The 23,635-nt window shown below is 38.2% G+C and overlaps 1 protein-coding gene across 1 annotated transcript in view; it reads right to left on the reverse strand.

The window, feature by feature from the left end:
- The window catches only part of LOC131031116 (uncharacterized), a 136,982-nt gene that overhangs the window by 22,025 nt on the left and 91,322 nt on the right, over positions 1-23,635 (reverse strand). The window lies entirely within an intron of this gene.

Raw genomic sequence — 23,635 nt, forward strand, 5'->3', positions numbered from 1 at the left:
TCAACTAAATCAAGTTACACATAGAATTCAATCACAAACTAACATTTCCTTTCTTGAATAATTCCGCCTGTGTTTGACTATTATCCACATGCTTAACTGGGTTAACTTGTAAGTTTGTAACTATAAAGAAGAGATATCTCCTTTCTTTTCTAAATTGAAATGTAGAAACTCTCAAGCTAAAATATAGGAGTCTTCTAATCATAGAATGCACATAATCCCAAACTTGATGTAACTAAGTTAAACAGAATTTGAGAATTCTTGTATGTATTGGGCAACTATACAAGTTATCAAAGTATACATTCTACAAAATTGTGTCATCTAAAACCTATATAGGAACATATGTAATGAAATAACATGTACAAAAGAAGAATGAAGAAACAAATTCTTGGAAATATGATAGAAATCACTTGCAAATACTTGATAGTAATAGGCCACTTCCAAGAGGCAATCTCCAAAAGTCTTCAACAAAAATAGAATTCGGAATATGAACACAATAAACTAACCACTACCTGGTATATATACCATACTTATCCCATAGATGCCACCCAAGACAGCCTAATATTACCCATTTAGCACAAGATAAATGATCATATAATTTAAGGGTTATGTTAGCCACAAGTCAACCACACATATCCTAATACAATCAATGGGTTGAGAACATAGCATGCCCCCATTCAAAGAAGTGTTGTCCTTAACGTGGATCAATTGTAGATACTTTTGCATGATGTCTTCATTTTCCCATGTCAACTATTCAACGAAAGAATTCTTTAAATTGATCAAATACTCTTTATTCACCCTGTCTACAACCTCTTAGTGCATGTTTGAAGGATTCCCTTATATTCAAAAACCATTTTCCCTCCCCATCGAGCTTTGGTAATGCTGCCTAGGTTGAAATTATTTGTTCCCTAACCTTCTTCAAGCACGAAACATGGAAGACTGGATGTAACTTTGTTGAGTTAGATAAATCCAATTTGTATATTACACTCTCGATTTTCTGAAAAACCTTGTAAGGGGCATAATTCTTGGGTGCAGGTTTGGTATCATTGTTTCGATGTGTTGTGCGTTCTGCACACACACCCCGTCTTGGACAGGGGATCCCTGTCGTTGCCCTTCGAAGCCTGCCAGAATGAGAGAGAACCCCTCCATTACCGCCCAAGATGTCCTGCAAAAAGAAAGTCTCGGCAAAATGAGGTCTTTGTGCCGATAGGCTCTGCAATCGCACAAGTCAAAAGCACCTTCAAGACAAAATTGCACAAAATAATCCAAATGACCGAAAAAAACGTCTAAGTTCGCCAAATCCTTCATTTGGCTGAAAAGCTTATAAGGTATAAAAATCGTGCAATTCACCTTATTTGCCCGAAAAAGTTCAAAATGTGCAGAGGGGTAAGTTTGCAAAACCGGCTAATAAGCCGAAAATGATAGAAAGAAGACATTCACGCCAAATCAGCTCTTAAAGCCGAAAAAAAAAACAAGGGGAGACATTTAGAAAGCATCCAATTTGCACATTTCAAGCTCATTTAGCCGAAATAGTAAAAGGGCCAAAAATGAAATAAAGAGCTTCCATCGCACATTATACCTCAATTCGCCAAAAAGGTGAAAAGGAAGACAGGTTCACTAACTCATTCAAAAGGCCAGAATCACGCGCGTATAGCCTATTAGCCAAAAAACTTCAAAGGATGCAAAGTCGCCAAAGCTACCTCATTAGCCGAAATTACAAAATCTTCAAAGTCTCGCCAAATCGGTTAAAAGGCCAAAAAGAGAAGAAAGGGTTCAAATCACGCAAAAGGAGCCCCATTGGCCGAAAAGTTAAAGAGACGCCAAGTTCGCAAAATGGGTTAAAAAGCCGAAAAACACTAAAAAGTTCAAATTAGCAAAATCGGCTTATAAGCCGAGAATGATTAATGAGTTAAAATCGCACAATATGGGTTCATTAAGCCGAAAAAATCTTAAAAAGACCAAGTCCATATGCGCGCAATCTCACCCAAAAGGCCAAAAGGTTACATTTTGACTCATTTAGCCGATAATCTCATTCAAAGGCAAAATTACAAATCGGCTTCATTAGCCGAAAAGGGTCACTGAGGAGAAAATATCAATTAGCCAAACAAGTTAGGCGTTCGAGTTATAAAACAAAGTTCGCTCTTTTTTTAATTAAAATGTTGAATTTTACTAAAGGGACCAAAATTGCACTTTTCAATTAGCATGGCCGAGTTTGTTTAAAACTAAGTGAGAAAGACATTTTAACTTGAAGAGAAAATCGCACATCCTTCATTAATTGGCTGAGTTTAAACAAAGGGGACATTTAAAATAAATCTTGGCGTATTTGTTTAGAAGGTTGCATTTTAACCTTCAAAACCTAAAGGGCAATCGTTTTTCGTCCTCGCCGAACAAAGCCCAACATCGACTAAAATTTAATGTGTTAAATTAATTTATTTAATTTTTCAAAATGATTAATCCAAGTCGAAATTGATTATTCACAGATCAACATCGGGAAGATATAGAGCGTCAACTTGAAGTGCAAATTGGAGACGCGATCGCGAGCGACGCCAGGAAGCAAGAATGCAAGAACGCACTACAGGGCGCAAGGTCGAAGCGATGAAGCATGGGAAAGCACGTCATCACCTAAATGACAAGTGAAAGTCCACCAACGAGATTGAAGACCAAGAACACAGAATGCTACAAAATATGCATTCTCAAAAAGACACACAGCTGGATTTAATTCCATAAATTCAGTTTTTGAAAACTGAACTTGTTTAATGTAAACAACTGCCTGTGGGTCCTACCTAATGAATTCAAAATGAGGGGACACAAGTCAGTTATTTCCAACTACCCGATTGACCGAATTAATGCTAAATAGTTGTAGGTAGTTGAGAAAGTGGTTAAGGGGATAACTGAGAATTGAATGGGCATGGGTCAAAGCTGCCAAGTTCTAGAAGGCAGATCAGGACTGTTGGATGCAGTCAATCCTGGCCTTTGATTCAAAATGTAAACTCTATAAAAGGCAGGATGCCTCTCTTTGTAAAGGGTTAGAACAAGTTAGAGTTTTTGTAGAAGGTTAGATTTTAGTGGTTAGATTATTAGGAGTAGCATAGAGTTGTTGAGGAAATTGTTGTAATGACAGTTGAAGCAAATATATGAACATTGAAACATGGTGTTTATTGTCTTTGTTTTCTCCTGTTTGCATGGTTTCCCTTCAGTTGGTTAATTAGAGTGCAGGGATTTTAATGGTGAAGTGTGGAGGGCTATTTGATGCATTTCAGGTTCATACCATTGGGGGCCTGTTGATTGTAGGTCACCATGCATGGTTAGTCTGAACCCAAACTATTCTTAGTTCAACTGCAGGTGTTCGTCTTAGGCTGCGCCAGAATTGGGTGCCTAAATGAGTGTCTCCGGCCTGAAAAACCATCATCCCTTGGAGATTGCACTATTCTTGTCTAGTTGTGAGGGTGTCTCTGGTGAAACAAGAATTTGTTTATGGAAATCTGTCTACCTGCTACACTAGTCATTCTTATCGATGTCCTTAGGATCCCTAAACCCTTCTCTTCTGCTTTTATTTCTCAGCTCGAGAATCGCAGCAAACCAGCTTGTTGTAAACATAAGACCCCTTGTGTTTCCAACAAAACACATCAATCACTGAGTTATCCTCCAGTCATGACCTGACAGTTGAAACCTTGAGGTCGTCCCCATTGATCAATTTAAAACAGCATTAGGGATTTCCTTATTTCAAGAGAGGATAGGATACTCAACATTCTATTCTACGTTGACCGGATAGAGTTGTAGCAATACGATTTTAGCCATGTCAACACGATGAAATATGCTTATGTGGTTGTAATAACACAAGAATGTTTTGTTCCATTGCTAAGTTCACCCTAAGACAAGAGAGTACCTCTTATTGGAGTTGAATGTGTTCTTCAACTAGTCTAACCTTTGGATGTGCTCACAATATAGAGGTGACAGATGGTGAATGGTGCCCATATAGTGCCAAAAATGGAAACATTTTGGATGAAGTTTGGAAAGAAGTGTTATACCACCATTTTGCTAGTGGTAGCCATTACACCCATCTCTTGTAATGTCCCCAATCCAGAACCTGGCAGATAAACGATTAAGTTTGTTTAAATTAAAGGTTTAAACTTATTATTAAAAAGGAACAAACATACGAAAGTCAGCATGGTTAATCAGAGATTGATATATGGAAGATTCACCATCACTTCATGAAATTAGTGATTGTCAGTTGAAGGACAAAAGCAACTTAATGGAGACTACCTCAAGAAAGGTACTCCATGTGGAGGCTACACAAGCTCAACAAGTCTATCGCAAGTATCATATCCTGAGTACCATTGGCATAGTGATTCACCAAGTTGAGACTGAATTATAAATGGACTATCATGGAAATCATCATTGGAGCATGGAGTTATCGACATCCCTTACAATATGGACAGCAACTAATATTGAGATGGCATGATAGCTATTTGCCAAGGCAGGGGTTTGTTCAAACATAATCAGCGACTATCATGTGCTATAAGAAGACACAGCAATTTGGATATAGAAACGATTAATGGATGAGAAGCACATATTGAAGGCTACACAGACTGCGTCAGCTCCCTAAACAAACAGCAACTTGGAATACTCCAACATGAACCATCTTAACTCTTAACAATGTAAGGAATTATATATAATAAGTTTCTGACACAACCACACATCTGTCAGGAGTTAGTGAATATCTTATAATCGACAAAATATTAATTAAGGAGATTGCTATCAACCTAATCGATATCACTCAAAGTCAATTACAACACAATAAGAAGAGCATTACTAATATCGATTAAAGATATCGATTTAGTAAAAAGGCTTAAGCGATAAGTATGATAATGAAAAGGTGTGATCTGCATACAGCAGTTAGCATTTGTTATTAATGTAATTAGTAATCATGAGGAAGTGCAATAATGAAGGGAAGTGTCTTCTTGTTACCAAAGGATGCTACCCTTTCAGTTTTGGGGATATATAAGACCAATCAAATCGGTCATTTTCTATGATCGATTGTGTTTATATATTGTTTCTTATTCCAGTTTGGAAGAGCTCAAGGAGAGCAGGCCGAAGACCCAATATTGTGTGCATGAAGCCAAGGATTATTCACGTCAGACACAGCACCATATACCTTGCATAATATCATTTCCAGATCTGAAACAACAGTAACCAATTGTGCATACTATATATTCCAAATCAGAAACAGCCATTCATATTGCCATTGGCAATATTGACTTCTAGTCCATTACATATTTATATTGTCTTATTTGAAACAGCAAGTAATTGTGCACTTAGTGCAAAATTGATATCAATTCACTCAAGCATTGCAAAATTGATATCAATTCACTCAAGCATAATCTCAATTGCATAAATCAGAGACAGCCCGTGGCCTGATCATTATTATTTATTAAATAATTGCATTCTTATTTCCAAATACATAAGTTTATTGTAAGAATCAGACAGTAATTGTCCTATAATTCATAAATTGTTTGATAAGGGACATTACATCTCTCTTGTTTATCTAAAGCAAAACATTGAAGATAGCCCTACAAGCACTTGTTGAGCACCTCAATCTATTCACCTGATTGGCGATGATATGATAAGCTATGATCAAACTGAGTACCCAAACATGAAAATAAGTTAATCCAAAACTTACCTATCAATATAGAATCATGATCACTTACTATGACTTTTAAAGTCCTGTGTAGCTTCCAAATGGTACCATAAAGGTTGTTGCTATACTACTTGCTACAAATGTGGTGACAAAGAAAAAAATATGCATATTTGGTAGGTCAATCGACAAAAACCATGACATTTTTTCTATCAAACCTCAGCAAAAGCATGATGAAATCCATGGATGCCTCCTCCCACCTCATATTGGAATAGATAAGGATTGTAGAAGACTAGGAGTCTTAATTGTTTCCCCTTTCTTTTGGTGCCATACCATGCATTCTGATACAAATTTTTGGACATCTCATTTGAGTCCATCCCAAAGGAAATTTCGCTTGATTCTATGATAAGTCTTCAAGAGGCTTGAATGCCTAGCTATTTGAGAAGTTGGAGATCTGCCAAAACCTTAACCTTAAGGATTGAGTTCTTATATAGGGACAACCTCTCCTTATACCATAGAGCATCTCCTTTGGATGCAAATTTTCCTCACACTTTTGAATCTTCTTGGTTTTTTGGAATGAGAGTGAGTATCCACAGACTTCCACCATTCTTCTCATGCCTTATGCACCCAATCCACTTATATTATGGAAATGATATACATTAGTGACTGTAAGCATTCATCCCTCCTAGAGAGCATTGACCACAACATTCTTCTTCTCTTTGTTGTAAATGATCTCAAAGTCATATCCCAGCATCTTAATGTATCATTTTTGTTCTTTAGATGATAACATTTTTCCAATGAGTATTTGAGACTATAATGATTTATCTTTACCTTAAAAATCCTTCCAATTAGATAAGGTCTCCATTGTTTGACTACATAATTAGGCTTCCTTTCCTTTGCTTTAGGGAATTCAATCCTAACCATGAATTTTGCACTTTCTTCTTCAGCCAAATAGGTTGTCATATATTGTATTTTTCTTACTTCATCATGAAGATAAGAAGAAAATGATCATAATTCTGCATCTCCTACAAAAGTATTGGGTTTCCACTTTGTCTCCAAACCAAGCATATAATCGATCCATTTTTTATCTTGTGCATGAAAAGTGTCATAGAAAATTACAAGTCTACTTACATTTTAAAAAAAGACAAAAAATAAAATGTTCTAAATGGAACATTACCATTGCTCTCGATGGTAAAGGATATGAACCCCAACTAGAGGTCTGCATTTGATGATATGAATAGATAACTGATAGATTCCTTTGCTTGTCGCTTCAAAACTGCAAAAGTTCCACCCATTTATTTACCTTGTTTCTCTCTGCCGATTTATTCTGTAACTTGTCTTTCCTTAAGGCCATCATTCTTTATTGTATTCCTACATGTGCCACCCACCACTGATCCTTCATTAACTACATCAAATTCATGTGTTTGTAAGGAGGACATTGTGTTGTTGATTTTCTAGTCCATGTCATAGCTTTCAGTTGGGAGACCTAGGTTTTTAAGGCTTCAATTTCTCTTTCATGTGCCAACAATTTCTCCCTTGCAATCATTAACTTCTTGCCAATATCAAAGGATTGGGCAGCCCTTTTTACGAAGAATGTTTCTATGTCGTTTAATTTACTCCAATGCAATTTATTGGTTGTGCTCTAAACCCCCAAACTTGTGTAGCAACTAGATTAAAAAGGAACACAATGGCCTCCTCTGTAGCTTTCTCATCAACAAGGTCTTCATGAAGGACCAATACATCCTTTGCATCACCAACTTCCCTTGCAACAAGGTTTTCTTCATGCTCTCCCTCCCTAGCTTGAGCAACTTTTGATTCTTCCTCATGAATAAACGCAATACTTTTCATATCCTCGCCTTGTGTAGCAACGAGGTTTTCCTTTTGGATAATCTTTACATTTTCACCTTGCACAATGACCACTTTTCCTTCATGGAGGATGACAAGGGCCTTTTGCCTAACCAGCTTGCACAACATCTTCAAGCCCTATAGAGATTGTTCCTTGCGTAATAATTGTAGGACTTTGTACTCTAGAATGATGTAACCTCATCCGGGGTTTAACCCTAAGTAGTTCCTCTTTGTTGGTGAAGTTAAGGTATTTTACCTTGGTTATTTCTCACCTAGGTCCTAATTACACATCACTTGAGCTTACTTAGGGAACTACATGGAGTTGTTGGAGAATTTCCACTTTAGGTGGACTTATCATGTTATCATCTCTTTATCATTTCCACTTATAGTGGTTGCACTTTTCCACCTTTAGTAGATGATCCACCTTTCGTGGTATTATCACACTATCACCTATCCATCTTGGGTGGGATGATAGCTTTTCATTTTTCTTATCATGTAATGAGATAACAACACTTGTCATTATTTCATTCACTCCTTTGTACTCACCTTAGCTATATAACCAAGGGGTCTCCTATGTACTTTTGTCTAGTTCTATTGCATCATTGATGAGAATACAGTTTATTCTTGTCACATTTATTCTCTCTTGTTATTGTGCTTTCCATTAGGCTTCTAGATCTTGTGTGGCTACCTTCATAGCCAAATCTTACATGGTATCAAAGCCATTAGGGTGTCTTTGGATAGTCATTTTGAGAGTTTTTTGGTGCAAATTGGGGTTTTGTATTTCGTAGCTTTCTATTGCAAGTCAAAATTAGAGCTTGTTAGGTTAAATCTAAGGCCACCATTGGATTGACGCAATTCATGAAAATTAGAATTGCCTTTTGTTTTGTCCAAATCAGACTTCGGAGGCCAAATCTAGATCTGTTTGAAGTTTGGAGGTGGTTGCCAAATCCGGGAGGTACCTACAAATTTGAAGCACTTTGGGCCAAAACCAACCTCGCCATTGCACTCAAAAGGCTTGAAAACCTCAATATCGCCTGTCAATTCGTCCTAATCAGAGTAGTTGACCCGGGGAAATCAGAATTATTTTTCTCCAATTCAGTACGACGAATGCCATTATTATTGTGCTATGATTTAAAAATAATAAATAATTTTTTTTGTGAAATTAAAAATTCTCAAATTTATTATATATTCACAGTTTTTTTTTATAATTGTAAAGGTTATTTTGCAATTTTAAAAAGCTTGTTTTAAAAAAATATATTTTGCAAGTTGTACTTGCAATACAGGTACGACTACCTACAATTGCAGGAATCGAAGGCCATGTTCCCTGCACAGGCCATAGTGGCCCCAATGCCACATCACGCATCCTAAATTGCTCCCACCTTCAGTATCATCGCCCACGTGGCAAATTTCTATTTGCTTAGCAACCGCGTCTGGCCACATCAGTAGGGACTCGACAATTGACAAGTGGTAGTAGGACTTAGCAACTAACATGTAGCAACAATTAATTTGATAGATATCACAACTCAAGCCACTCAGCAATTGACACGTGGCAGAGTACAGTTAGATTTACCATCATTTGCTTATTTTGTACAACCAATCAACAACTTGTCCAATCAGAATCCTCACAAATTGCAAAAAGTCAATGGTGCATGGGCTTCAGTACCTGTCTAGATTTTGACACATGGCAGCGCATGATTTGTTGATGTAGAGCCACGTTGTTACCACATCAACATCGTACTTTCCTAGTCAACTTCTACAAGTCAGGCCAATCACCGTGCAAACCCAACAGACACGTCTACCAAAACATAGTCATGCATCAACTACTGCATGGCCCTTGAACAAGCTCACACAAGATATTTGTGGATTTTTATATATAAACAGTGAAATTGTTCACTCCACAAGCAACATGAGATTATTCTTCTTGCCCACCCCTCACAATTTGCATTTCCAGTGTTATAGGCAAACCTCAAATGGCAATATCTTGGGCTTATAACCTCCTTTTTCAGTGCAATTTTTTTTATTTTGGCCAACTTTCCATGCTCTACACAGTGGTGAAATTAGTTTTTGATTTCGATGCACAGATTTTTCAAAAAAATGAGCTTTTCATAGCTATAGCTGAGTAATTCCCATTATTTCAACTTCAAAGGCTTCGTTCGAGATCATACGAACTCTTTTTTAGGTGTTGGTTTTTTTTTTTTAAATGCATGATTTTTTGTCTACTTCACTTTGGTGCTAACAATTTGTCATGATTGTGAGTATAAATTGTACTTTCAGCCTATGGTCATTTTTTTGCCTATTTTGGCATATGTAATGCTCAAATCTCCGTTAGGCCTTTTGCATTAGTGATTTGAGTCTACTATAGCCTAATTGGGGCAATTATAAACAATGAAATCAAAAGTCCACTTTGTCTTGTTTTGCAAGTGGCCATTGTACACGCACTAAGTATAAAGTGCCAAATCATCATTTTTTTTTGGGGGGGGGAGGGTTCTTTGATTGAGTGAATCGAGAGGATGTCTTGTTGTGATGTCCCCACCCAAATTCGAATACAAAACGAGACTTTGTTAAGCATTATGTTGCTAACTTAAGAAAGCTCCTTGTATTATCTTTATGAATGATGTAAATAAGGAATAGGGAATAGTCTATGATATATGACAATGATCAAAATAATAGACGGCAAATCCATAATCCAACATGTCCATAAGCAGGTATCCTATCATCATCAAGATAACATGAAGAAAGTACAATGCATATTGAAGACTTAGCATGGATATAGCAATACTCAAGGATCATAATATCAAAGCCACACAGAAGCATACATATCGTTGCACCTGATCATGAAGAACTCTTGCATGCATCCACCATATATAAAGACAAATCCATATCGATATCTGTCCTGTCCCCTATCATGTCATAACGGACATAATGAAAAAGTTCACTACCACATTAGAAGTAAATAAACGAATTGAGAAAATTGTCTTACTTAAGACTTCACAATTTTCTGTGACTCTAAGACTTTACCCATTGGTCAGTTAAGGAACAGTGAGTTAATATTTATGGAACAACAATCTTATTTAAGCAGCAATCTTATCACTTGTAAATCTGCAATTTCAATCTTAGAGGAGCGATTATTAATATTAATAAAATAACAACAATCAATTACTAACAGCAAAGCAACGATTTAGTTAACAACGTATAATTCAGGTCATGTAGCCACGATTAGTTAAGAAGAGACACATCCCTGTGAAACATGACATCCATTGCAAAGAGGGGTGAGACTTCACTTTATCTTAGAAGCTATATAAGATCGATTTGCAAGAGAGAAGGGGATGGATCGAATGGGATCAGAGAAGAAGCATCGAATCTTCATCTCTTTTATATACATCCTATTTGGATCGCTCAATCTGAGCATTTAGCCTAATGTCAAGAATCGGGGAAAAAAAGAAATGGGCTGAGATCGGTGGCGATGTCAGTAAGTGAATACATCTTGGTGCTATAAACAGTATGCTGAGTCAATATTTATTGCAGCATTGAAAATTCTTTCTGATACTGTTTTGCAGTAAATTTATAATTATTTCTGAAATATAAATGAAAGAATGTATATAATGTCTTAAGTAATTAACCAGTTAAATAACAGAATCAATAATAGATTATATAACAGAAAGAACTCTATAAGTAGTAAACATTAAGAAGAATATATATATGATTCCATTCTTGTTACTACTGTCAGTATCTATGAAGAAGGGACTGAATTGTTTCCAAAGAGGAGTAAGCTAAATCCAGCCACTAGGATGATTCCCAAGATAGGGTAAGGATCAGAGTCCCGTAAACTTTGAGGGCATGGTCCCAAGATAGGGTAAGGGCCTGCATCCATAAATTTTGAGGGAGCCTATTGTGTTTTGGTATCTAAGCACTTTGGCAACATAATAATCTCCTTCCTTAGGACTCGGTAGTGACAAGGGTTGAACATTGCATTAGAAATTATGGATTATGAATAATGGAATTAATTATTAAGTATGATAGGTTGGTAATTTGTTCAATAATGCTTGATAAATTACTGAAACTATGGCAGCTCAAAGTAGGGGACATTACAATATCACCACCATAATACCCATCATACAAAGGGATGATAATGGAAATAGCAGGTAACATGGTCAAATCATCATCCATCATTTATTATCGCTTTGTAATGATTCCCCTCTAATGCAGAGGAGACAACAGAAAGAGCATGATCAAGGATTGGTTACCATCATTTTGGAAGGAGGATTAGATAGGTTCAACAAGCAAGTCAATGATTATCATAATCATGAAGTAACACAGTAAACTTATTGATGTCACGTAAAGGAGAATTAGTATTGCTTAAAGAACTGATTAGGATCAGCAATTTACTAATCGGATGATTAGTTATCGAATGAACAGCAATTATACTTAACATGGAAAAAACTGCAATTAGAACAATAAGCCCGATTTGTGAAAAGATGCAATTATGGGAAAGGTGTGTCTATTTCCAAGCAATGGTTGCCGCTATACAACACTATGAGATATTTAATGAGGATCACTCTCATTCCAAGAACATCATTGGATTTTGTCTTTTATTTCTATTTGTATCCATTATTTGATCTGCTCGACTGAGCATCTGCCTTTGGCATTAAATCAGGTTGCATACTTCAAGAGAGAAATCAGAAACAGCGCCATTGTATTAGCAAATTTCCAAAGACCAATCAGACACAACAACACAGCATCATTACTATCATTGAATTAGGAGGCTCATAGCATATCTCACATCGATACATCAGGAAGAGCAGAGATATCTCTACATTGCAGATTGGTCATCTTACCATTGCATAATTCCCAAGACTATATCAGAGACAGCAGATATATTACATCCAATCAATCAAGTTACTATTTGCAGATTATATAATACTTGCATTATCATATACTGAGTATATGGTTTAGAATTGATATACTGTCATTCTATTAAATATTTATTATCAGCATTCATAAGGATTTTGTGTTTTTGACAAGAAGAAGTCTCTTGCAATTGATTTTTCAATTAATTGCCCCAAATTCTTAAAAACTAACATAATGGGACATTACACTTGTGTGCTTGTGCCTCTCTCTCTCTCTTTTGTGATCCTTTAATTTTCAGTTATAGGTTCTTTTAAATCTCCACTTTTAACTCCACATAATTATGCAACTCGGAAAGTTAATACATGGAGTAAACTAATGGAAAAAGATTAAGTCATTATGCTGATGGCACTATTTCAGAACCTTAGATCCTAAAGCTGATCCTAATCTGAAAATGGAATGGCTCATCAAAAATTCTATGCTCTTAAAACGTCGAGGAAGTATATATCTCCTTATCTTATCTTTCACATTGAAAATTGTAAGACAATAAAGGAGGCTTAGGATAAACTTGCTCGATTGTATTGTCAAGTTGATGAGATTAGAGGATACACACTTGAAAGAGATCTCCTAAGTTTGTATCCTAAAGATTTTGATACATTCCAAGACTATATCACTAAGGCAAATGAGCTAAAAGAACAATCAAAGATTGTGGCATTGAGAAAAGGATGCGTAGTTGGTCTTTAATTAGTTGGGAAACTTCCTTCGGAATATGCAGCTTTTGTTTCTAGTTTCCACACTCATCGGTTGACAATGGGGAGTGCCTATACTACACCATCTTTTAATTCATTCACAGAAATGTTGATGCTTGAACAAGCAAAGTTGATCACAATGGATATTCTCATGTCATTCAAGTCACATGCTTTGGTGGCTAGTCATGAGAAAGGTTCCAACAAGAAGTAGAAGCAATCAAAACCAACACCACAAAAGCATAGAGCACAATCTTCCTCTCCTCAACAAAGAGATTCTACATCCTCTCCTAAGGGGAAATCACCCAAGAAGGAGAAGCTTACTTGTGCATATTGCAAGAAGTTAGGACATGAAGAACACCATTGTTACAAGAAGGATATTGATGAATCGAAGCATCTTCTTGAGAAGAGTAGAATCAGTTTGCCTTCTAGAATGTCTACTTTAGATTCTTCTTCCAAAGAAAAAGAATTTGATAAGGGAAAGAGTCACACTTTTGGGACATGTAAAGGACAAGCTCTTTGTGCTACTACAATTCATGATTTAGGGAGAGGGGTTCTGGATTCAGAAGCTTCTCATCATATGGCATCTTCGCAATCTATGTTCTCTTCATTTGAGCCTTGCAACATGCCACCGATTTTGATGTGCAATCAAACATATATGAATGCAATTGAGAAGCGATCTATTGATATTGGGGATGGCACCTTCAATGATGTGTTGTGTATACCTCACTAGACAAACAATCTTCTTTCCATCTATTAAATCACTCATGGTGCAGCAAGGAAGGCTATGAAATTAACTCCTAATTCAGTTATCATTAGTGACTTGGAGAGTAGAGTTATCATTGCTATTGGGGTGGTGGATCATGCATCTCAGTTGTACTCCTTTTCAGACTTTGTTACTATTGATGAATTTGATTTTTCAGATGATGATCACACTTCTAGTGTGGATTCTAATATTGAGAACTTTGGTTACTTGGACTTGGGTGTTCTCACATGTGATCTAGTTGTTCTTGATCCTTGCATTTTATCTCCTCCTATTGATATCACATATAATGTTGCTCCTGATGATCCTTGTGTTTTGGCTTCTTGTGATTCAATGTAGAAGAATATACTTTGTCTTCTAGACACGACTTACTTGACAGATATTGCAGGCTTGTTTGTGGAGTTCTACATTGCAGATTTGGGAGACATCATTGATGATATTCTTCTCTTTGATGGAGATGAGCCTTCTTCGATTGTTGCAAGGGAGCACTCTGACCCTCTTGTTCATTCTCTACATCATCATTCTTTCAAGTTTGATGCGATTGTAGATACTTATGCACAACATTTCGAGGAGGTTTCTTTATCTTTAGAGGAAACTCTTAAGTCTTTGGATCTTGTTCTTCATTCATCTTCACCAGATCCTAGATTGCCTTTTTCAATAGTGTGGCCCAATATACTTGATGTGGAGGGGGCAACTTTCAGCATTGACATGGGGACACTTGAGCAGCTTTCAGAGACTCCATACATCTTGATTTTTCTTCATACATCTTCTTTTCAAGATTGGGGAGACTTCATACATACACCTTTGGTTTTGTTTCTTCCTAAGAGGAGGAATGTTGTTTGACGTTCATGGAACAGCTTCTCCATCCAGTTTAGAGCTTCTACCATTGGTGCACATTCTATATTGAAGGGGGGCTACTTGGTCTATCTTCTCTCTTATGGGGGGGACTTTTTCCTTACATGGGGTTTTGTCCTTCTCCTTCTTCTTTTAGAGTTCTTTTATGTTTTCATCTCTCTTTTTTTTCTTTTTTCTTTTTTTTTGGCGGGGGTTTCCCACTGGATTTTATCCCTTTCTCCATTTGTGAGAGGTTGCATAGCATTTGTTCATGGGTACCTAGCATGGCCTAGTAATCGGGACCCATCTTGCATCGTCAGCTTTTGTGCACATTCTACCTAAGTTGCACTTAAGGGGGGGTGTTGGTGTAATTTTACCTTGGTTTTTTCTCACCTAGGTCCTAATTACATGTCACTTAAGCTTACTTAGGGAGCTACATAGGAGTTGTTGGAGCATTTCCACTTTAGGTGGACTTATCATGTTATCTCTTTATCATTTCCACTTATAGTGGTTGCACTTTTCCACCTTTAGTGGATGATCCACCTTTCGTGGCATTATCACACTATCACCTATCCACCTTGGGTGGGATGATAGCTTTCCATTTTGCTTATCATGTAATGAGATAACCACACTTGTCATTATCTCATTCACTCCTTTGTAATCACCTTGGCTATATAACCAACAAGTCTCCTATGTACTTTTGTCCACTTCTATTACATCATTGATGAGAATGCAGTTTATTCTAGTCACATTTATTCTCTTGTTATTGTGCTTTCCATTAGGCCTCTAGATCTTGGGTGTTGTTGATGTGTCTTTTGTACACAACCAAACACATAATAGAATACCTAAAGGTACCTTATCCTCTCTTGAACAAAGTTCCCGACTGCTGAAGATCTCACCGAAGGATTAGTCAAAGTAAGTCCAAGGTTTTGTTATGTAGGATCTGTACGTGTGGATAAGCTCTTTGTGGTATGATGTGATTTTGCTGGAATCACAAGGGGACTTACACTTGATGACTGAACGTCTGATTTGCTTTGAATATTACTGGAACACAGGATTTCACTAGTCTAGATTTTGAAAAAAAAAGGAAAAGGATGAAGGCGAGGAAAGGATCTAATTCTGACACTAAGAATGTAGGAGCAATGAATAACCTTTGATGAAATTCTAACTAAGTCTTGTTTTGACATCCCAAAACCATCTCCACAAGGTTAGTGCGATCTTCGGAGGAAAGCTTTATGATGTTCAGATCATCGCTATAGGCCTAGACACCATCAAGCTGATGCATATCAGTGAAGAAGCGACAATTGAAGTTAAGCTTAAGCTAAATGATTCCAGTTGACTACACAAGGCAAGTCTGCAATCAACAAACTGCTAGTAGTATGGATATACAAATTTCACCATCAATCAAACACATTTCTTCCACTCATCTAACAACATGAAATCAAATCTGAGAAGTATAGAGACCATGCAAATTGTTGAATTGACCCATAGATTTCACCATTTCTTCAATGAAGTTTACAAGTCCTTTACAACAACATCTTGGCAACAATCTTTGCCTTCTCTTTCTATTCTACTCTAACTGCTATTCTATTTGCTATTAATCATTAGCCATACTAACCTCTATGAACTAACTATTAACCTTCTAGCTATTGACTAACTATTAGCCTTTACAAATGAGGAGCCAGGGCTTAAATAGCACCCTCAATACAATTCAATGGCTTAGATCAATTTGAGATCAATGGCCGAGATTTTACAATAAAAACCCTAATTAGAGTTTGTTACAACAAACTCAATTCTGACCAATGAAATAATTGCATTATTTGGACACATGTCTTCTCTGGAATATTCGACCAATGGATAACAGGGGTAGGTACATTGAAGTTTGTGCCATCCCCAATGAGTCAGGTCCATTGAATCTGGACACGCTGAGGTGGACCAATCCGACTAGAGGAGTGATGACTGGGACGCCACCTTATCTGACACTTGGTTGATGTTCAATTTGGTGACGCTAAGAAGCTAACTTTAATTAACTCTTCTGAAACCATCTGCTTCTCCAACGGACCCTTGCACTGACCTCCTTTGTCTTTGATGTGCAGGATGGATGGTGTACCTTTCCTTCAAATGCTAGACCGGAAGAGGTCGTCCCTGATGATGCTGGACTGGAGAAGGTCGTCCTTGCCCTGGCCTGGTCTTCTTTTAACTGCAAGACAAACCAAAAGACGATTAAGGACACATAATAAATTCATTTTAACATAGCATTTTATACCTTAAATCATCACCAAGAAGACATCAAAATGAAGTTTGCTCAAGATTCTTTCAAGGGACAAGCTTCATAAGAATTTCGCCCTGGACCCTTTGGAAGGGTTAGGAGCGAAATTTGCATTCCTGGCTCAGATTGTTCTCACTTTGCAACCGTACTTGCTTAGGTACATGCCCAAGGACGCCCTTATTCTCAACCAACACCAATCCTGATGCAAATTTGGGGCAAAAGAGAGGTTTTTAAGAATTTCGCTCTGGACCCTTTGGAAGGGTCGGGAGCGAAATTTACCTTTTAGGACAAAATCTATAATGTTTCCTCTCCAAAATACCTTCCAAGGCAAGCACACACTATTTTTCCTTCCTCTAGAGCCCAGGGATTCACGCCTTGACCTCTATCATGAGCAATTTGAGTGAAATTGGGAATTTCGCTCTGGACCCTCTAGAAGGGTCAAGAGCGAAATTCACCTTTTAGGTCACAACTCTTCATTTTCTTCACTTCAATTCATCCTGCAGGGCAAAGTAACATCATTTCAACCTCAACTACGTCTTAGGACTCCAAGTCTTGACTTGACCCAAGGAGGAAATAGGTAGATAAAGAATTTCGCTCTGGACCCTTTGGAAGGGTCAGGAGCGAAATTCTCATTTTAGCTCAAAATTCACACTTTTGAAGGTCAAACATCTTTCCAAGGCATTCCAAATAGCTTTTCTCACCCTAGTCTAGGCCTGACTTAGCACAAAATTTGGAGGCTAAGATGGTTTTTAGGATTTTCGCTCTGGACCCTTTGGAAGGGTCAGGAGCGAAAATCTTATTTTAGGCTTATTTCCTCATCTTTTCAACTCCAATCCACCTCCAAGACCAAGGACACATCGCCTCACTCCTATCTAGGCCATAAAAACCAAAAAATTGACTTGATTTGCAAGGAAAAAAGGGTGATCCTAGGAATTTCGCTTTGGACCCTTTGGAAGGGTCAGGAGCGAAATTCTCATTTTGGCTTCAAAATTTGCATTCTTGGTGACCAAAATCCACTCTAACGCAATCCAAATGACTTCTCTCACCCTTGTCCAGGTTTGACTTTGCTCAAATTTTGGAAGAAAAGATGATTTTTAGGATTTTCGCTCTGGAACCTTTGGAAGGGTCAGGAGCGAAAATCACTTTTTTGGCTCAATTCCTTCACATTTGATAATCATTGATAAGTCAACGCTATTTCTAAGGACCTCTCCCATCAAAACTCACCTTAGTCAGCACTAGGCTTGGCACAAAATTGGGAAAAAAGGTGGTTTTGAGAAAATTCGCTCTGGACCCTTTGGAAGGGTCAGGAGCAAATTTCTTGTGTTGAGCTCATTTCTTCATATTTGATGACTCTTGACAATTCAAGGACATGCCTAAGGACACCTCTAATCTTGACCCACACTAGACTTGGCATAAATTTGAGGGAAAAGATAGGTTTTGCACAATTTCGCCCTGGACCCTTTGGAAGGGTCAAGAGCGAATTTCATGATTTGCTTATTTATCCTCATTCAATTCCATTCTTTTCACTTTGTTTACTTGGACTTTTATCCTTGGATCCCTCTCCCATGCTTGCAACATTTCGCTTGACCTCAAAGTGACTAGAAAAGAGAATTTCGCTAGAAATCATGGCCAGGGACAGGACCTATAATGAATTTCGCCCTGGACCCTCTAGAAGGGTCAAGGGTGAAATTCTTCCTCTAGCCCAAAATCATCATTTTTTGAGACAAAAATCCATTCAAGGGCAATCTCAAGGGCTTCTATCATCCTTGTCTAGGCCTGACTTGGCACAAATGTGAAAGGAATAGGTGGATTTAGAATTTTCGCTCTGGACCCTTTGGAAGGGTCAGGAGCGAAAATCTCATTCTTGATTTGATCCTTCATCTTTTCACCTCCAATCTTCTCTAGAAGGTAACTAAACATCATTCTCATGATTAGGATTTTCGCTCTGGACCCTTTGGAAGGGTCAGGAGCGAAAATCTCATTCTTGATTTGATCCTTCATCTTTTCACCTCCAATCTTCTCTAGAAGGTAACTAAACATCATTCTCATGCAAGGAACAAAGTCTTAAGCCCAAGCAAGGTCAAACGGGTAGGCTTGTAAGGAATTTCGCTTTGGACCCTTTGGAAGGGTCAGGAGTGAAATTCACCTTCTTGGCTAGAATCCTTCATTTTTTCAAAGCTCTCACACATTTCCAAAGTCCAAACATGTCCACTCTTCCCCTCAAGATGCCTTGCAACTCAAAATTTGGTCAAACTAGGGAGGAAATGAGCCCTAGGAGGATTTTCACTCTGGACCCTTTGGAAGGGTCAGGAGCGAAAATCACCATTTGGGCTTGATTGTTCACTTTTTAAACTTCAATTTTCTCCTAGAGGCAAATATAGATCGTTTTCTATCAAAGGAGCAAGGTTTCAAGCCAAAACAAGGGAGCAAATGAAGTATATAATGAATTTCGCTCTGGACTCTTTGGAAGGGTCAGGAGCGAAATTCTCTTTTAGGCTAAAATCTTGATCTTCAAAATCATCCAACTCCATCTCAAGGCAAAAACATACTAATTCATCTTCCAATGTGCCTTAGAAACCAACACTCAGTCGAAATTAGAAAGGAAATGAGAGCTACAAAGATTTTCGCTCTGGACCCTTTGGAAGGGTCAGGAGCGAAAATCATGTTTTGGGTTTGATCCTTGATTTTTCCAACTCTCATCCTCCTTGGGAGGCAAACATAGATCGTTCCTCATGCATCTCCACCTTGGTCCTGACTCTTGCTGAAGGAAAAATGAGTGTTTTCAAGAATTTCGCTCTGGACCCTTTGGAAGGGTCAGGAGCAAAATTCACATTCTTGGCTAAAATCTACACCTCATCCACCTTTACTCACCTCCTAAGGTTAGAACATGCCAAGACGCCCCCAAACATGCCTAAGGAACTATGAAATTGGTCTTGACCAGTGATAAATTGAGGTGCACAAGGATTTTCGCTCTGGACCCTTTGGAAGGGTCAGGAGCGAAAATCCCACTCTTGGCTAGCTTCTCACTTAGGTTCACTTCATTCTCCACCAAACTTGATCAAATCAACTTCCTTCTTTCACTATCAAGATATTCCATCACTCAACTGGGTCCAGGCAAGGTCAGACTAGGTTTTAAGGCCAAAGGAAGGCAAAAAGGGAAGATTTCGCTCTGGACCCTTTGGAAGGGTCAGGAGCGAAATCCTCATTTGAGGCTAGCTTTCATCATTTTGAGGTCCAAAAACTCCCCCTCAAGGCAAATATGCATCAGAACCTACCAAACCATGCCATAGAAGCTCCTAACTTGGTCAAGCTAAGAAGCAAAATAGAGGAAATATGAATTTCGCTCTAGACCCTTTGGAAGGGTCGGGAGCAAAATTTACATTCTTGGCTTAATTTACCCTCAAACTGGCTTGACTTTGTCCTAGGCTAGATCCTTGATTCATTCCTTCCCTGTCTTAGCCAAATTTGCTCAACCACTCACTGACTTCCTCGAACTCAAACGGGACACCACCAACAAAACCAAGCCTAAAGAAGACCTTGAAAGAAACCCCAACTTGGAGCATCCACTGACTCACCCTAGCCCAAGCAGAGCTTGCTATCCAGCGATCCCCCTGGCGACACTCGAAAAAGCAAAGGCTAACAAAGAAAACTCTAAAACCTAGAAAACACAACCCCACAAAGCGAAAAAGGTAGGGGTCCCCATTTGCAATGGGACGATGTGTGAATACGTCACAACAGGTGGGTACCCTCAGCGCCAAATCTTACACTCTTTGTAGCTAAATTTCTCCTTTACTTCAATCTTGGTTGCACAACCTCCACAAGTGGAACCAAAAAGCTCTTCCATGAAGCCTCTAGCTTCAACATGCACAATTCCTCCATGATCAATTTAATCAATACATGGTGAGCCAAGAAACTTAGAAAGCCCTTTGCACTTCCATGTTTGTCTTCCATAATAGATTTTAAATAAAGTAGGGCATGATGATATTTTGCCAATTATGCAAAATGGGAATGTAACTTATAATGATAACCTTATAAATTGCTATACTTGTCCCCATGGGTAATGTATTTGGAGATATTGATGGTCACTTTAGGCCATGGTTGTAACAAGCTGGTGTAGAGGACCCCTCTTGTAAAACAATCATGGTTTCCATCCTCCAAGAAGAATGAATTTTTTGCTAGCTCTATATTGATCTTCAATTTATACCATCTTTCTCCTTGTGTAGGCAATCTTGTAGCTTTAGAAATCAGTTCTTCTATTAAGGATAGATGACACCTTAGTTGCTACATCTCCCTCAAGGTCATGACAAATTCCAAGGTGATGTCATCCCAGCCACTAAATAATCTGAAGAATGACATCCATCCTACATTTTAAAAAATCAACACAACTATTGGGTTGCTTTGTAATCGTTCATGAGAGGTTGACTCCTTTTGCATTATGTCACTCCCAATTTTCTTTTATCCTATTCTTCTCAAAGTTCCTCTTTTGTAATAATGGCTTTTCTCACTATTTCCTCCTTAAGGCTTCTCATGTGAGAAGCTTGTTTACACATTTAAAATCAAAATCATTAATTATTTATCATGTGAACCATGTCTCTTAGCTTGAAATTATCCCCCCCTTTTGTCTAGAAATTATACAATGTTTCTCACATGAATGCATAAATTATTGTTTTTTTTAATCGATAATGTAGATATTTTATTAATATAGGAAATAAAGTTTACATAATGTTCAAAAATCCTAATAGCACGGGCAACCACCCCCAGATACATTGTTCTATAACCCCACCAACCCAAAACTACAAACAAAATGTTGGCCCCATACCAAAATGCCAACCCACAATAGTCTTCATACATACATAATTCAGCCCAAAGTGTTGCTCCCAACATAGACACCAAAAATTACATACTAAAACCAGAAGTCAAAGCATTAACGCATTTACAATTATTTGGAAATAAAACAAAATTTACAAAATCAAGGCAACCAACGCTCGAGACGAAACAAAGCATCTATTAACCTTGCATCATCAAGACTAGGGCAAAAACTATGCTTGATCAAGCCCTCACCGACCGGCGACCACCCTCGACTACCACGGACTATCAAGCCACATTCTGGCCAAACGCAGAGCCCGACCCATCAGGAAACTCTATTTTAGTCTTCAAATTGCAGTCGATTCTCTTCTTCACAGCACGCACCATTTCCTATTCAATCTTTGCAGACCGAACAATGACCATCGGGTCCTCCCATGCTTCACGAGCCCCATTCGTCCGCACCACTCAGTCCGCACTATCCCTCCACAATAGAAAAGGTTGATATTCAACATTAATTCAGTCCGGCATCACACCATCACCAAGTGGCCGTCTCAAGCCTTGCCTCGAAACTGCACACCCCATCAACGAGACCAGAACACACAGAGAATGGGCCAGTACACAAGCCTTCCAAACCCATTCAACCTCCGATTTTGTGCCAAACATGAACCCCTAGGCTACCAATATGGACACAATGTCCATATTGGTCCTGTATCTAAATTCAGTGACCAAGTATTCTCAGCCCAGAAGACGTTTAATGATGTTGAGAAAGGCCTCCTCATCACACCAAAATATGCCACCCAGCCGCTTGTCCAAAATGGCCTCGAGGAAAGCTAGTTGCAACTTGGAGTGGAGGGTAAAATTCGCCTCCATTTCCACACAAAGCCAAGACCCAGAAACAGCTCCCAGAACTGAGAAAAAATCACCACTCACCCTTCAAAAGAGCTCAACTTCATAATGCCAAAAAATCAGGAAATTTCTAAATAAATAAATGCCATTGACCTCATCCCACGCCGTGAATCATGCCATCTCACATACAAGCAATCCCAAAATCCATTGTTTTAATGACAAACTAAGGAGACGGCATAGACTTTAATGATGCGAGAATAAACCTGCCCCGAGAACAAGGCACATGAGCTGAAAACATATTGTAGTACCACAAAATCTGAAACCAATGATGACATTGATCGATTAGATCTACCACACCACCTCCACGTCTGAGTTGTCCCACCATCAGATAGTTTGGGGTTCCAAATCGCAAGCCACATTGGACAAATAGTCAGCTTCTCCATTTCCCTCCCGTTTAACATGTGAGATTTTAAAATCTTGTAAGTTACTCAATTTTGAACAAAGAATTGAAATAACCTTATTAATTCGCCAACACGAGGTGGAGTCCTTCAAAATTGCGTCTGTAATTATTTTGGAATCCCCTTCCAAATGCAATTTAGAAACATTAACAATTTGAGCTAATTTGATTGCCAATAATGCCGCCTGAGCCTTCGCCTCATTGTTCATCCCATTCTGCAATCTTTGTGCACCTTTGATCAAAATTTTCCCTTCATCATCACGAGCCACACACCCAGCCCCTGAAATACCCGAGCCTCTTGAAGCACCACCGAAGTTGATCTTCACCCAACCCTTCTCCAGTTTCCTCCAAACAACATCGGATGTGATACCCACCGAAAGATTATCCCTCGGAAGCCCATCAACGGGCCGCATAAATTATGTTGGATGAATGCACAAATGGAGTTAATATTGCCACCTCCTACTATACATCATGTGACTTAAAAGGGAATTATATTCTCTGTCAATGCCACCAACTTTGATCATGTGACTTTATTTGGCATTGATTCCATAACTTTGTTTGACAATGGTTTCCCCCTCCCAACAAAAAAGTT

Source organism: Cryptomeria japonica, chromosome 4 (genome assembly GCF_030272615.1).
Source record: "Cryptomeria japonica chromosome 4, Sugi_1.0, whole genome shotgun sequence".
In the NCBI taxonomy this organism is placed as follows: domain Eukaryota; kingdom Viridiplantae; phylum Streptophyta; class Pinopsida; order Cupressales; family Cupressaceae; genus Cryptomeria; species Cryptomeria japonica.